This window comes from Lygodium microphyllum, chromosome 21, assembly GCF_053477565.2.
Source record: "Lygodium microphyllum isolate KBCC chromosome 21, Lygodium_microphyllum_v1.1.10, whole genome shotgun sequence".
Lineage (NCBI taxonomy): Eukaryota > Viridiplantae > Streptophyta > Polypodiopsida > Schizaeales > Lygodiaceae > Lygodium > Lygodium microphyllum.
Window position 1 is genome coordinate 51389655 of NC_141155.1, and position 12429 is coordinate 51402083.

A 12429-nucleotide genomic window follows, 5' to 3' on the forward strand; every position below is an offset into this window, starting at 1 on the left:
TGTCGCTATACTCCTGTATACTTATAGTGTTAGTTAATAATATAGTTAGTGTCAATTCTTGTGATTAGTTAGTTTACAATTTAGTTAGATTAATTAGCAATTAGTTAGTGTGTGACTAGTTAGTTAACAATTTATTTAGTGTCAATTATTATTATTATTATTAAATATTTATTTATAATTAATAGTTAGCTACACATCAATTAATTAATTAATGTGCAATTAGTTAGTTAATAATTTAGTTAGTATTGATTTATTATTATTATTATTATTATTATTAAATAACAAATAAGTATATCTTAATTATTTATTTATTAATAATTAACAACTACTTACATATTAATTGATTAATAGTATTGCATTTTATTAGTACTTAATTAATTACAAAGTTTTGAAAATAAATAAATAAATAAATATTAGTTTTAATTAGTAGTTAATTAGATTATTAATTAGTTACTAGTTAGGATTCTTAAGTATTAATTAGTTAGTTTTGATAGTTAAGCCTTGGAAGTACATAAATAATTAATTAGTTTTAATGAGTAGTTAATTAGACTATTAATTGGTTAGTAGTTAGGATTATTAATGATTAATTAGTTAGTTATTAGTGACAATTATTTAGATTATTAACTAGTTAATTCACTTAATATTAGTCAATTAGTAGTTTAATTGTTAATTTGTTAGAAATATTTGTATAATTATTTAATAGTTAGTTAGACTATTAATTAGTTACTAGTGCGACATGTGTGTGGGGGATTGTTATATAGTTTTGATTAGTACATTAGATTGATTTTTTGATTATAAGTTAATATCTTTATGATTATAGTGATCGTAATTATAGTATAATTAATTAATTACTAATAATTAGAATTAGTTAAATAAATTAATAATTAATTACTTTACTATACTAATAATAATTAGTTAAATATTTTAGTACTCAATTACTTTATAATCATAGTAATGGTAATTATATTACAATGAGTTAATTAATAGTAATATTAATTAATAAAATGATTAAAATTATTATTTAATAATTATTTTAATTATTTATAATTTAATAATAGTGATTAGTGATTCACTAGTTAATTACTTAATAATTATAGCAAGCGAAATTATAATATCATGAATTAGTTAGAAGTGATCATAATTAATTTAACTTGGTAATTATTACAATTAATTAGTGTAATTCAATTAAAACTTAATCTACATATAGTTAAGTTTACTAATACTTTTAGTATTTATATTGTTATTTTTTTTAATTGTTTACTTAGAATTAATGTAGTTTGCTCATTTGCTTCCATTTGATCATTACAGGGTTAAGTTTAGCAAAGGCAGGAACAATCATGATATATACAATCTTTGACAAGGTTAGATTCTATATTTTCCCATTTTGTCATAATCAATAGTAAAGGAAAGAAAAGCAAAGCAAAGAAAAGTCCACACCTTCTCAAAAGATGGGGGAATGGGACCTTTCCCCATGATCATAAAACAATGATGAGACTTATGCTAGCTCTTCGACATGCTACTTCTATAGTATGCTTGTGTCTTCTTTTTTCTTGATGCTTTACTTTTACAAACTTATACGTTCAATCTCAAATATAATATGTTTTAAAAAAAAGACAAACATAGAAAACACCACATCTCAGACTTCGATTATGCAATTTTTTGGTTTTCCATTTTCTATTTTCCAAGGTACTCTTGATCAACAAAACGTGCCAAGCTATACGACAAGTTCCTAACAACATCTAATTAGCTCCAAAAACTCATAAGTATAGTTCAAAGACGTCATTTCATTTTGCATAGCTATGCTTGAACACATTTTCTAGTTATTTCATGCATATGAATTAAGATGTAAGAGACTATTCAATCAATAACACATAAATATACATTATCCTATAATAGTAATGGATTCCATGTAGATGCCCAATCGTAGGTCATCATTAAGGTCTTCTAGGAAAATGAAAATTATGGCTTCTAGAAAAACAACACTAAGACCATATGCTACAAGTTGGTATGACATACACAAAATTGAATTATCTTGGGTAATAGAATATGCAAGCATCATTGGCACACTAACAATATGTTCAACTTGTGGAGTAGTCAAGATGCATCATCAATCTACAAGCTCACAAACAAGTAACACATATATAAAACAAATGCAAGCTATGACAGCTTTATCAAGCATCATCCTGATTCTTGCATGCCAACAACACACGATTGACATCATTGTGGCAAGGTGTGCACTGTGTCATGCAAATAAAGACTAGAACAAATACATAGTGGTCCTATTGCCAAACTACACAAAAAGGATTCTGCACGCTAAACTACTACAACTATAGCTTCTAAGCATCATTGATGTCTCCATGCCAGTCCCCAAAACAACCATGGCAATCGCAAACGAAACATTGGATCGATGGATCAATTCTTAACAATCCTTTGGCTTGTTGGAATGATGCACAGCTTTCTCATCCATCCATGAGACTTAACTTGACAACGTTTACCGTCACTAATGTATTTGTATTCAGTATCATGCATAATCCAGTTATCCAAAAGTACAACACAATTACAGAACATGAACATCCAAAGACAAGTATTTGTGTTCTTAGTAAGTAATTAATTGAAAGGATTCTAGAACAACATTGTGAAAGATCCCCATTTGATCCAATGTTACAAATAAAAAATGAAGTAGGTTATACTTTACTCAACAACATAGTTGAGTTTGCCAACAAATGACAAGCATTTCAAAAGGCCAATCAACATGAGTTTGCATACATAATCCACTAGGACAACATCCAGCTTCTACAAAGAACAACAACGTCCAAAACAACGACTTACTTGCAATAGGCTCATCTTGCCCAGATATCGCATTAGAGAATGTGCTATTTCCATTCCTCTTTCCACTTGGACGTGGTACATACAATGGTAGTATATATCTTAGTAAATACATCAAGATGCACACATCAACATTGTTCTCTGTCTATACCCTACATAAGCCCTACATCCTAATCTTATACCAACTAAAACAAGTGGTGTTGATTGCAAACAACACAAGCAATACTTGCTTGCAAAGAGACATTGACAATATAAGCGAGTGAATAAGAACATTTTCCTTGAGAAAGTCATCAGGCATATATTTTGACATAGCATTCTTGCATCAATACAAGGGTCCCCTTCTTGGCATCGACGAAACTTGAAGGACCTTATCACAATAGTGAATGTGTGGGGCATGCCTCACTTTTTCCTTATGTTCACTCTTGTAGATGAGGTGACTAGTACAAGATGGGCTGAGATCAACACATTGGAAGCCATTGCAAAGTAGTTCAATCCACAATTCTCATGGAAAGTTTGTCCTATGGAGTGCGCTCTATTGTTTTACACTAGGTTCACTAGGTTCCACATTTTTCAATCAATATGTCATTGGGAAAGCTAGTTGTTTAGGGCACATCTTGCATCATGTTGCCAAGTATGAAGTTCAACAGAAGGGCTCATTACATACACATGTCATCCTATGGTTGCATGATGCAAACATTGATAATACAACAAACGAGATCTACACATATATTCCATCAAATGGTGATCAATATAGTTTGACACAAAAACTAAGAGCCCTTATCTTGGCAAAATAACTTCATAAGTGTCGTTGCACCTACTATAGAATTGGTACTAATAGCTATGCAAAATGTAAGTATGGATTTTGATTTGTTGCATATAACAATCCAAAACCAATAATAGATCCTAAAATGCAACAATACATCTACTAGCGTCTTGGAGATGAGCACCACAATATTGTGCCATATCACCCAATATTACTAGTTTTGTGGGGGTCCACATGAACATTCAATGAGTAACAAATTCATCCATCTCATTCTACTTGTTGAAATATGCAATGAAGGCTGAGCGATTTGGTAGATCACACATTCATATAGAAGATGCTAAAAGACTAGTTCAGCAAGACTTGGATTCAAACAAGCAAAAAATAGTCTCTGTCTCACAACACTTTCTAAGCCAATATTTCCCATTGAGGCGGCCTTTAATTGCATCCAAATTCCGGTACAAACAAGAAGTAAGGTTATCGAATACATATACATGTCCCCTTCTAGCATACAACAATGACAGCTCACACAGACAGGAAATATCATCATGCACCAAGTCATATACAGTGCCCAACCATCATGCTTAGACAACCTAACATTCTATGAGTATCACAAAAACTATAGCATCACCAAATGTACATCTATATCTGATATCAAATATAATCTACAAGACACTTATGGAAACATCATCCAACATCACAAAAGACTAATATGATTCACCGATTTCCACATAGGCCACCAAACTGAAGGTTTTTTTTCAACACATTATTGTAATGAGTAATGTTTAGATCTGAGAATGAGTTGATAAGTGAAGAAAATACAACACAATCAGTCTACATAGAGTGCCAACTCCATAATCTCGTCATGAATGAGGAAGACCTTGAAATATATGTCATCGAGTATACACAAAGAAATTTACTCACATTAGACTAGACCCACTAGCTAATGAATATGATCATCCAATTCATAAAAGACAACCTAGTAATATTCACAATTGCTTCAACATCAACTGAGCATTAGAACAACGTCACATCAATACGAACTAAGATGTTGCAGCTAAAAAGAGAGTTTAGAACAATACTTGGTAGTACCTTAATACTAGAACAATAAATAGTCTACAACCAATTCGTTAATGCAAAATCTAGCCTTCACATCATTAATGGCACACTAGGCATTGGGGAAAGCTTCCTCATATGCTACAACAATTACAATCTCATTGCCAAGAATAAAAGTGTGCTACTAACATCAAGTACATGAGCAACTATAGCCACACTATCTAGCTTGTCAACCACAATCCACTACCAATTTAAAATATAGATCCATGCATAGCAATATCATGTATCATTGCAGGAGACAAATAAGAGGTACATTGCATTAAGAGAAGTAGACATAGTCATCATCGATGAGATGCCAATGTTGACGCGAACAACATTTGACATAATGGTATGCCAAATAGCCATCTATCAAGGCTCTCTACTCAATCCATTTAATAAAAAGCTCATGATCTTGTTTAGTGACCTTGCACAGTTGCCATCGATCTGCAACCATTAGACCCATTTTTACCAACAATATCACATCACGTTGTCAGCATATTGGACACATGCACAACACCACACCCTCCACACTTCAGTTTGATATGCTCAAGACCTACCATTCCTACAATTCTTGCAAGTGATTAGGCAACGGTATCCAACTAAAAAAGAGATATGACAGTGCTTGGAGGAATACATCATTAATGAGAACGAGGTCTTAGACTTCATAGACCAGAGAACAACAATCATACGCATACACAATGAAGACGTACATAAATATAGCAAGCATCTTCTACATAAATACTACACATCCAAAGAGATCCACACTATCAAGCTTCAAACAAACACAGTTGAAAAGCCAATATTGCAGAGCTCGTTACAAGACAAGAACTTCCACAAGATAGAAGAGATAGCAGTCGAAGCGAATGCAATGATAATATAGAACGTCGACCTTACTATAGGTGCCACATGTAAAATCAGTCGTATTGAAAGAACAAACGATGACATGATCTCTGGAATCCAAACCTACCAACCATTCAAAGAAAATTTTAAGTTTAGCATTGAGGCCATGGTGGATAGCATAGAAAAGGCTAAGAACTTGGAGCACAAAATGATTCTGAAAAATAATTCAACTATTGCAAGCTACAACAACCTACCTATATGGACACCTAGTGAGATGCAAACAATATCAATTTTTGAAAAGAAGAAACTTGATTTAAAATAGCAACATATTAACAATTATACACGATGTTTACAATACTTTGTGACACTTAATAAATAAATACACCTATTACACTTTGTACTTCATTCATCTCTTTCAGTTTCCGAGTTCTTCTCCACACAGCTACAACTTAAAAATCCAGCAATGGAGGTTGCCGGGGCCTTTGTCTTTCCTGTACCTCACTGGAAAAGGCGATGCCCCGCCGCCTGAAACCATGTGTAAATAAACCCTGGAGGTAAGGGCCTCTTTACATGCGCCTGGGATGACAGTTGCCAAGGCACTCTAAGCGTGCGCAGTAAGGAAGCGAATTGAATGCTATGCAGGTGCGCCCATCGACCATTAATTCTCGAGGGCACGGATAGTTTTGCGTCCTCTCGATCTGAGGTAAGTCTCGGATCGTTTGATGAAGCATCCACTGCCTGACAGCCACTGTTTTTCCCGGTAACCCTAAAACACTTCGACTGTAGCTGCAGATGTATAAAGATTGGCTGTTTGAAGCAACGAAAGTCTACCTTTTACTGTCCTAAATTTACCGTTAGGCTTTTTCCCCCCGGTGTAATTGTCTAGATAGCGGGGCAATGGATCATCCTTATTTTGTAATTTTGTTTTGTGTAAATGTCTAGAGAACAGGCGATGGGCCATCTTGCAAGCAAGAGACATCCGGCCGCCTAGCAGGGCCTCTCAGATCTGCATCCCATAGGTGACTTTCAAGGCCTGGTTGACGTAGATCTGCGCGATGGGCACCTCAAGATCTGCCATCATTTGCAGTGCCTTCATCTTGGCTCTATGGGGTTCTGAGTTAGACGCAGATGCATTTTATTTGCCTGGCAGCTATATGCGGAAATTTGCTACCAACGATACTCTTATGGTAATGGTGAATTCCATCACATCAATTGAGACAGAGCTTCCCTTCAGCTACTACAGTCTACCTTACTGCAGGCCGCAAGAAGGCGAACAACATAGTCCCGAGAATCTTGGGGAGCTTCTTATGGGTGATCGAATAGAGAATTCCCCTTACAAATTTCACATGAACGTGAATCGGTCCAGCATCTTCCTTTGTATGCCTCCGAAACTCAGTGTAGACACTGTAAAAGTCTTGAAACAGCGGATCAATGACCTGTATCAAGTGAATATAATGCTGGATAATCTGCCTGCTATCCGACATACCAAGATAGGGGACTTCGTGATTCAATGGACAGGATTTCCAGTGGGTTACTTTGATGATACTCACTCGAGGCAGCATTGCATCATTAACCATCTTAGGTTTACTGTACACATTCATGAGTTTGAGGATTCTGGGATTGTGTCAGCGATGAGCACTGGTGATGGGCTAGAGGTAATTGCCTCAGGTGGTGATGGAAACTCATCAGTCTTTCAGGTGGTAGGCTTTGAAGTGAGTCCTTGCAGTGTTCGCCATGCTGACAAAGAGGCCCTCGCAAAACTCCAAATGTATGACACTATTCCTCCTATAATTTGTGAAGATAGCGTACAGCAATGTATCTCTGAAGGTGAGCGGATTGCCTTTTCCTATGATGTAACCTTTGTGAAGAGTGACATTCGCTGGCCGTCACGGTGGGATGCATATCTAAAGATGGAAGGTGCACGGGTGCACTGGTTTTCAATCCTAAACTCTTTGATGGTCATCACATTTCTTGCTGGAATAGTTTTTGTCATATTCCTTCGTACTGTACGCCGTGATCTGACCAAGTATGAAGACTTAGACAAGGAAGTGCAGGCCCAGATGACAGAGGAACTTTCTGGATGGAAGCTTGTGGTTGGGGATGTTTTCAGAGCTCCACCACATGCTGAGCTGCTGAGTATCATGGTTGGGGATGGGGTTCAGATTACTGGAATGGCAGTTGTAACGATCCTTTTTGCAGCATTTGGATTTATGTCTCCTGCTTCAAGAGGAATGCTTCTTTCTGGGATGATTATGCTGTATTTGATTCTTGGAATAGCTGCAGGGTATGTTGCAGTGCGGTTGTGGAGGACTATGAAAGGAGATACATCTGGCTGGAGATCAATAGCATGGCGTGTGGCTTGCTTCTTTCCTGGGATTGCTTTTGGGATTTTCATGGCTTTAAACTTTCTTCTCTGGGCCAATAAGAGCACGGGTGCTATTCCCATCTCTCTTTTCTTCAGGCTTCTGGCCCTTTGGTTTTGTATTTCAGTCCCTTTGACCTTACTTGGAGGCTTTATTGGCACAAGAGCGGAGCATATTCAGTACCCCGTACGCACTAATCAGATTCCAAGGGAAATCCCGAAACAGAAGTACCCTTCATGGCTCTTGGTGCTTGGGGCTGGAACCTTACCTTTTGGCACTCTTTTCATTGAGCTTTTCTTCATTATGTCCAGCATCTGGCTTCACAGGTTTTATTACGTATTTGGATTCCTTTTTATTGTGCTGATCCTACTTGTGATTGTCTGCGCTGAAGTCTCTGTGGTACTCACATACATGCATCTATGCGTGGAGGATTGGCGCTGGTGGTGGAAGTCCTTCTTTGCCTCAGGCTCAGTTGCTCTTTATGTTCTCTTATATGCCATCAACTATCTGGTTTTTGATTTGCGAAGTCTCAGTGGTTCCATTTCCACTGCACTGTACTTGGGATACTCAGTCTTGATGGTTTTGGCCATTATGCTTGCTACTGGCACCATTGGATTCCTTACATCTTTCTGTTTCGTCCATTATCTCTTTTCATCTGTGAAAATTGATTAATAGCCAGTTTGTGACGAGATATTTCCCTTATTTTCCATCTGATTGAGGTCAGGTTTGGAAGGTGGCCGCCGTAAGAGTACCTTCCTTGACTTTTTTTTGCTGTCTATGTTGTTGCTCACCAAGTGATTGGTACAGGCGAGTAGAGCAATGCCTGTTCTTCCAAGAAACAGGCAGTAGTTAAGGATCACAGAATCTAAGTTGTAGTATTTTTTGACCAGAAGTTGATGAATATGAGCATAATACGTTCCATTTATTAAGAATAGTGTATTTGTGCTGCTGATAGTTTTTGTTGCTTCTAGACTGACTTTTTCAAAAGTTCTTGTGTGAAAGTCCATAGATAAAGCTCTTGAGGCTTTGTATTACATTGGACCAAGATGGTTTCAGCTCACCCAGTAATCATTCCCTCTCAAGGTACACGTTTTGGGAATTCAATGGCAAACAAGAAAAGTGGGTCAGTGGAAAATTTGGCTTGATTTTTATTCTAGTGTTTTGTATCCGTCTCTAAGCACAGGATTATAAGTTTGACAATGTAATAGACCTGGTTTTGTTGTAGTATGAAGGGGATTGCAGACTCAGCCTAAATGGTTTCACCGTTCGAATCTTTGAAAAAATGTTGGACTGGTACACTATTATTCTGTTTCAAACCATGCAATTACTATGGAACATTTTGTACAGTGAAACATCAATGTAAGGCAAAATGTTTCAGGTTCCATAGCCAGTGAAATGCATTTTAGGGTGGGCATTATGAGGTATGAAGCACAAGCTTTTCTCAGTTTATGCGGTAATGGCCATCAAGTATGGTTCGTGAGCAGAATTGCAATCTATGATGGAAACATCCTATGTAGTAACTTGTGTAGAAAAAATGACAAAATTGCCTCGATTAGGGCCCAACTAGTTCAGGCTTTACTGGGTGTGTTGTCCCTTGCATGCATGTTCATTTGCTTGTTCAGCTGCTCAACTGTTAACTGATTGTTGCACAGAGTTTGAAAAAAACATTCGTGTTAGTACGCCGAATTCTCTGCAGATTGCCTTAGGCATTTTTGGTTATTTGGTGTGAGTACTTTATAATATTTTTGATGTCTCTCCTATGCTGAAATCTCCTTACAATGCTAGCTCAGATGTAGAGCTTGTTCGGCTGCTCAACTGTTAACTGATTGTTGCACAGAGTTTGAAAAAAAACATTCGTGTTAGTACACTGGATTCTCTGCAGATTGCCTTAGGCACTTTTTGGTTATTTGGTGTGAGTACTTTATAATATTTTTGATGTCTCTCCTATGCTGAAATCTCCTTACAATGCTATCTCAGATGTAGAGACAATGTATCAACTTTCTGAGCTTATGCTTCAGGAGCATTAAGTTTATTCTCTTGGCTATTCCTGCCTTGAATCAGTGGAGAACAGCCTGCTTCAATGCAGACAGCTTCCTCCCAACTTATATATATGTTGTGGCTCAACTTCTTCAGGTGGCGTTGTACCATGGTATGGTAGCAAGCTTCACAAAAGTCTCCTTGCATTGTGAACTTCTTCACATTGCAATTGCCTTGAGGTTGTTGGCTTTAAATCATCGGGTCTCTTGTGGCACGTTTGTCTTGTCCCACATACAATTGAAATATATCTAAAATGGGATGGCCAATCACAGTAGACTAGGATGCAACAGTAAATCCTAGTCCTTGTTGAGATCACATACGAATGCCCTTGAGCTACCATGGTAACAACTCTCAAGCATGAGAATTTCCCCCAGTTTGAAGAATAGTCACATTTACACCATGGGATATGGTATATTCGTGTCATGTCATACGTGCTCATCATTTTGAATGACTCATGTTGTCATGTGCATAGGTCAAAGCGTCTACCTTGCATCACTGGTGTCAAGCATTGGTAGAGCTTGTGTGGGTGGGGATATCATGGCATCTTGATAAAATGGTATTGGGCCTTGGTGGCCCCTGGTCCCCATGATCCCTCACTACCTGGTTGATTCAGAAAGGATGCTATCCACCAAGGAAATTGATCCATTCAAAATAGAAGTATTGGGCACCCAACTGATGGGTCACCATTAGAAGTATTCAAAATAGAAGTATTGGGCCCCCAATTGATGGGTCACCATTAGTAAACCAACTTAAGTCATGCTAGGTGCCATGAATTGCATGCATGCACGTATGTATGTATGCATTTGTATGTGTGTATATCTGTAAAATATGTGGATGGAAGGTGATGCATGTAATGGAGTTGCAAAGATTTCATAGGAAGGAATGACTCAATGTAGTGATTATTGATGGAGATATTAAAGTCAATGTGATCTTTGAAGACACGATCCTAATTGCTAGAGTCAAACCTTGTCCCAAGATGGTGGAGCATAGTAGAGTAATGCTTTCAAGCATTTCTATGGTAGCATTTGATACACACAAGCTATAGAACATAAAGGTAAACATGTTGGTGACCTTGAGGTGAATGCTTTGGATGTGATGAAACTAAAAAAGGGAATGATAGAACTACGAGCTCTAATTGGAGCTTTTTTAGACTATGATATGTTCTAATAAAACCGTACAAAATTTTCTTGTAGCTTGTGTAAATAGTGTTTAGAAGTGATTTTAAGGTTATTTGTGTGTGGATACATTTTGGTATTTGCACATTTTTGGTCAAAAATTTTCAAGCACTTAGTAACATGTTTTGTCTTTAAGCTTAAATTGTGGTCAATCTGAGCAGAATTTAGTCAAAGGCTGTCTCATGGAGTTTGAAGAGGATATCGAGAGCACTTTGTTCTCTTATAGGCTTGGTCAAACTCCCCACTGTTTTGAAGATGCGAATCTCTAGAAATGAAATATAAATTATTTTCAACACTTGTGAAATTAAGAAATCATATTATTGTGTTGCTTTTGCTTTTCTTTTGCGATTTTTGATTTGTTTTATATTAGTATACTAACTTTGGAAGATTATATCCATGGTTTTCTTGAAAAAAATACATTCTTGTCACAAAGCTTCTTTGCCAAAGTGCGTGAAGTCGATCAGAAGACAATTGATTGAGACAAGTGATTCTTTGTAAATTTTGAGATTGAGATTGTGAATGAGAATGAGATTGAGTGAAGATTAAAAGAGATTATGATTGTGATTGGCATTCTTCATGTATATGAATATAGCTTAGGGGTGGTTGGGTGAATTGAGCTCCACATTGGAGTGTATTGGCTATTGCTCCTTATAACTTTGTTATATACAATATGGAGCTCCTCTTCTATTCTCTCTCAATAGGAAGAACTTATCTAGTGATTGCTTGTTGATTTGAAAAGAGTATAAGTTGGAAAGGGAGTTGAGAAGACACTTGACATTGCCATAGATTTGGGCGGTGAACAAATAATAATTGACAGTAGTTCTAATGGCTGTAAGCTATCGCAACAACCAAGTATGCAATAAAGAAAGATAAATTGAAATTTTTTTTGAAGAGGATGCAAGAGAATCTAACATGAAGTTTGTCTTCAAGAAAGTAAGCTCAATGAATTTGATGGCGAAAACAAGATTGGTTATAGGATCTAAAGGCTTAGATTGAATAGGTCAAGGATCTCTTTGCACTATATGATGTGTGGAGCCCAAGGGGAAGCACATAAGGAGAAGCAAGGGCAAGGCGAGAGCTATGGTGGATGGAGCGAGAAAGTAAGAGAAACAATATATGGGAACTCCAACAGTCATGATGTGTGACCAATCTTTCCTTATTCAATATGCACCAAAAGAATAAAGAGGAAAGTGATAATGATGGGGCTTGTCACTTGTAGTATATAGCTGTACATGTATAGTGTATAGTGAGTAAATATGGATGGCTAGGGACATGTACCTTTACCCCCAACAATGTCTCACTGAAAGTCAAATGTACCTCAGTGAGGAGTGAA

The 12429-nt window shown here is 36.6% G+C and overlaps 1 pseudogene across 4 annotated transcripts; it reads left to right on the forward strand.

The window, feature by feature from the left end:
- Window positions 1-5943: 5943 nt before the first annotated feature.
- Window positions 5944-9503, forward strand: LOC148017997 (transmembrane 9 superfamily member 12 pseudogene; annotated as a pseudogene). Of its 4 annotated transcripts, none has more exons than XR_015687648.1 (3): window positions 5944-6075; window positions 6164-6224; window positions 6471-9503. The product of XR_015687648.1 is annotated as a transmembrane 9 superfamily member 12 pseudogene, transcript variant X4 (transcript). The 4 variants fall into 4 exon arrangements; XR_015687645.1 differs by having other exon boundaries at window positions 6464-9502; XR_015687646.1 differs by having other exon boundaries at window positions 5946-6281; window positions 6464-9503.
- Window positions 9504-12429: the final 2926 nt, after the last annotated feature.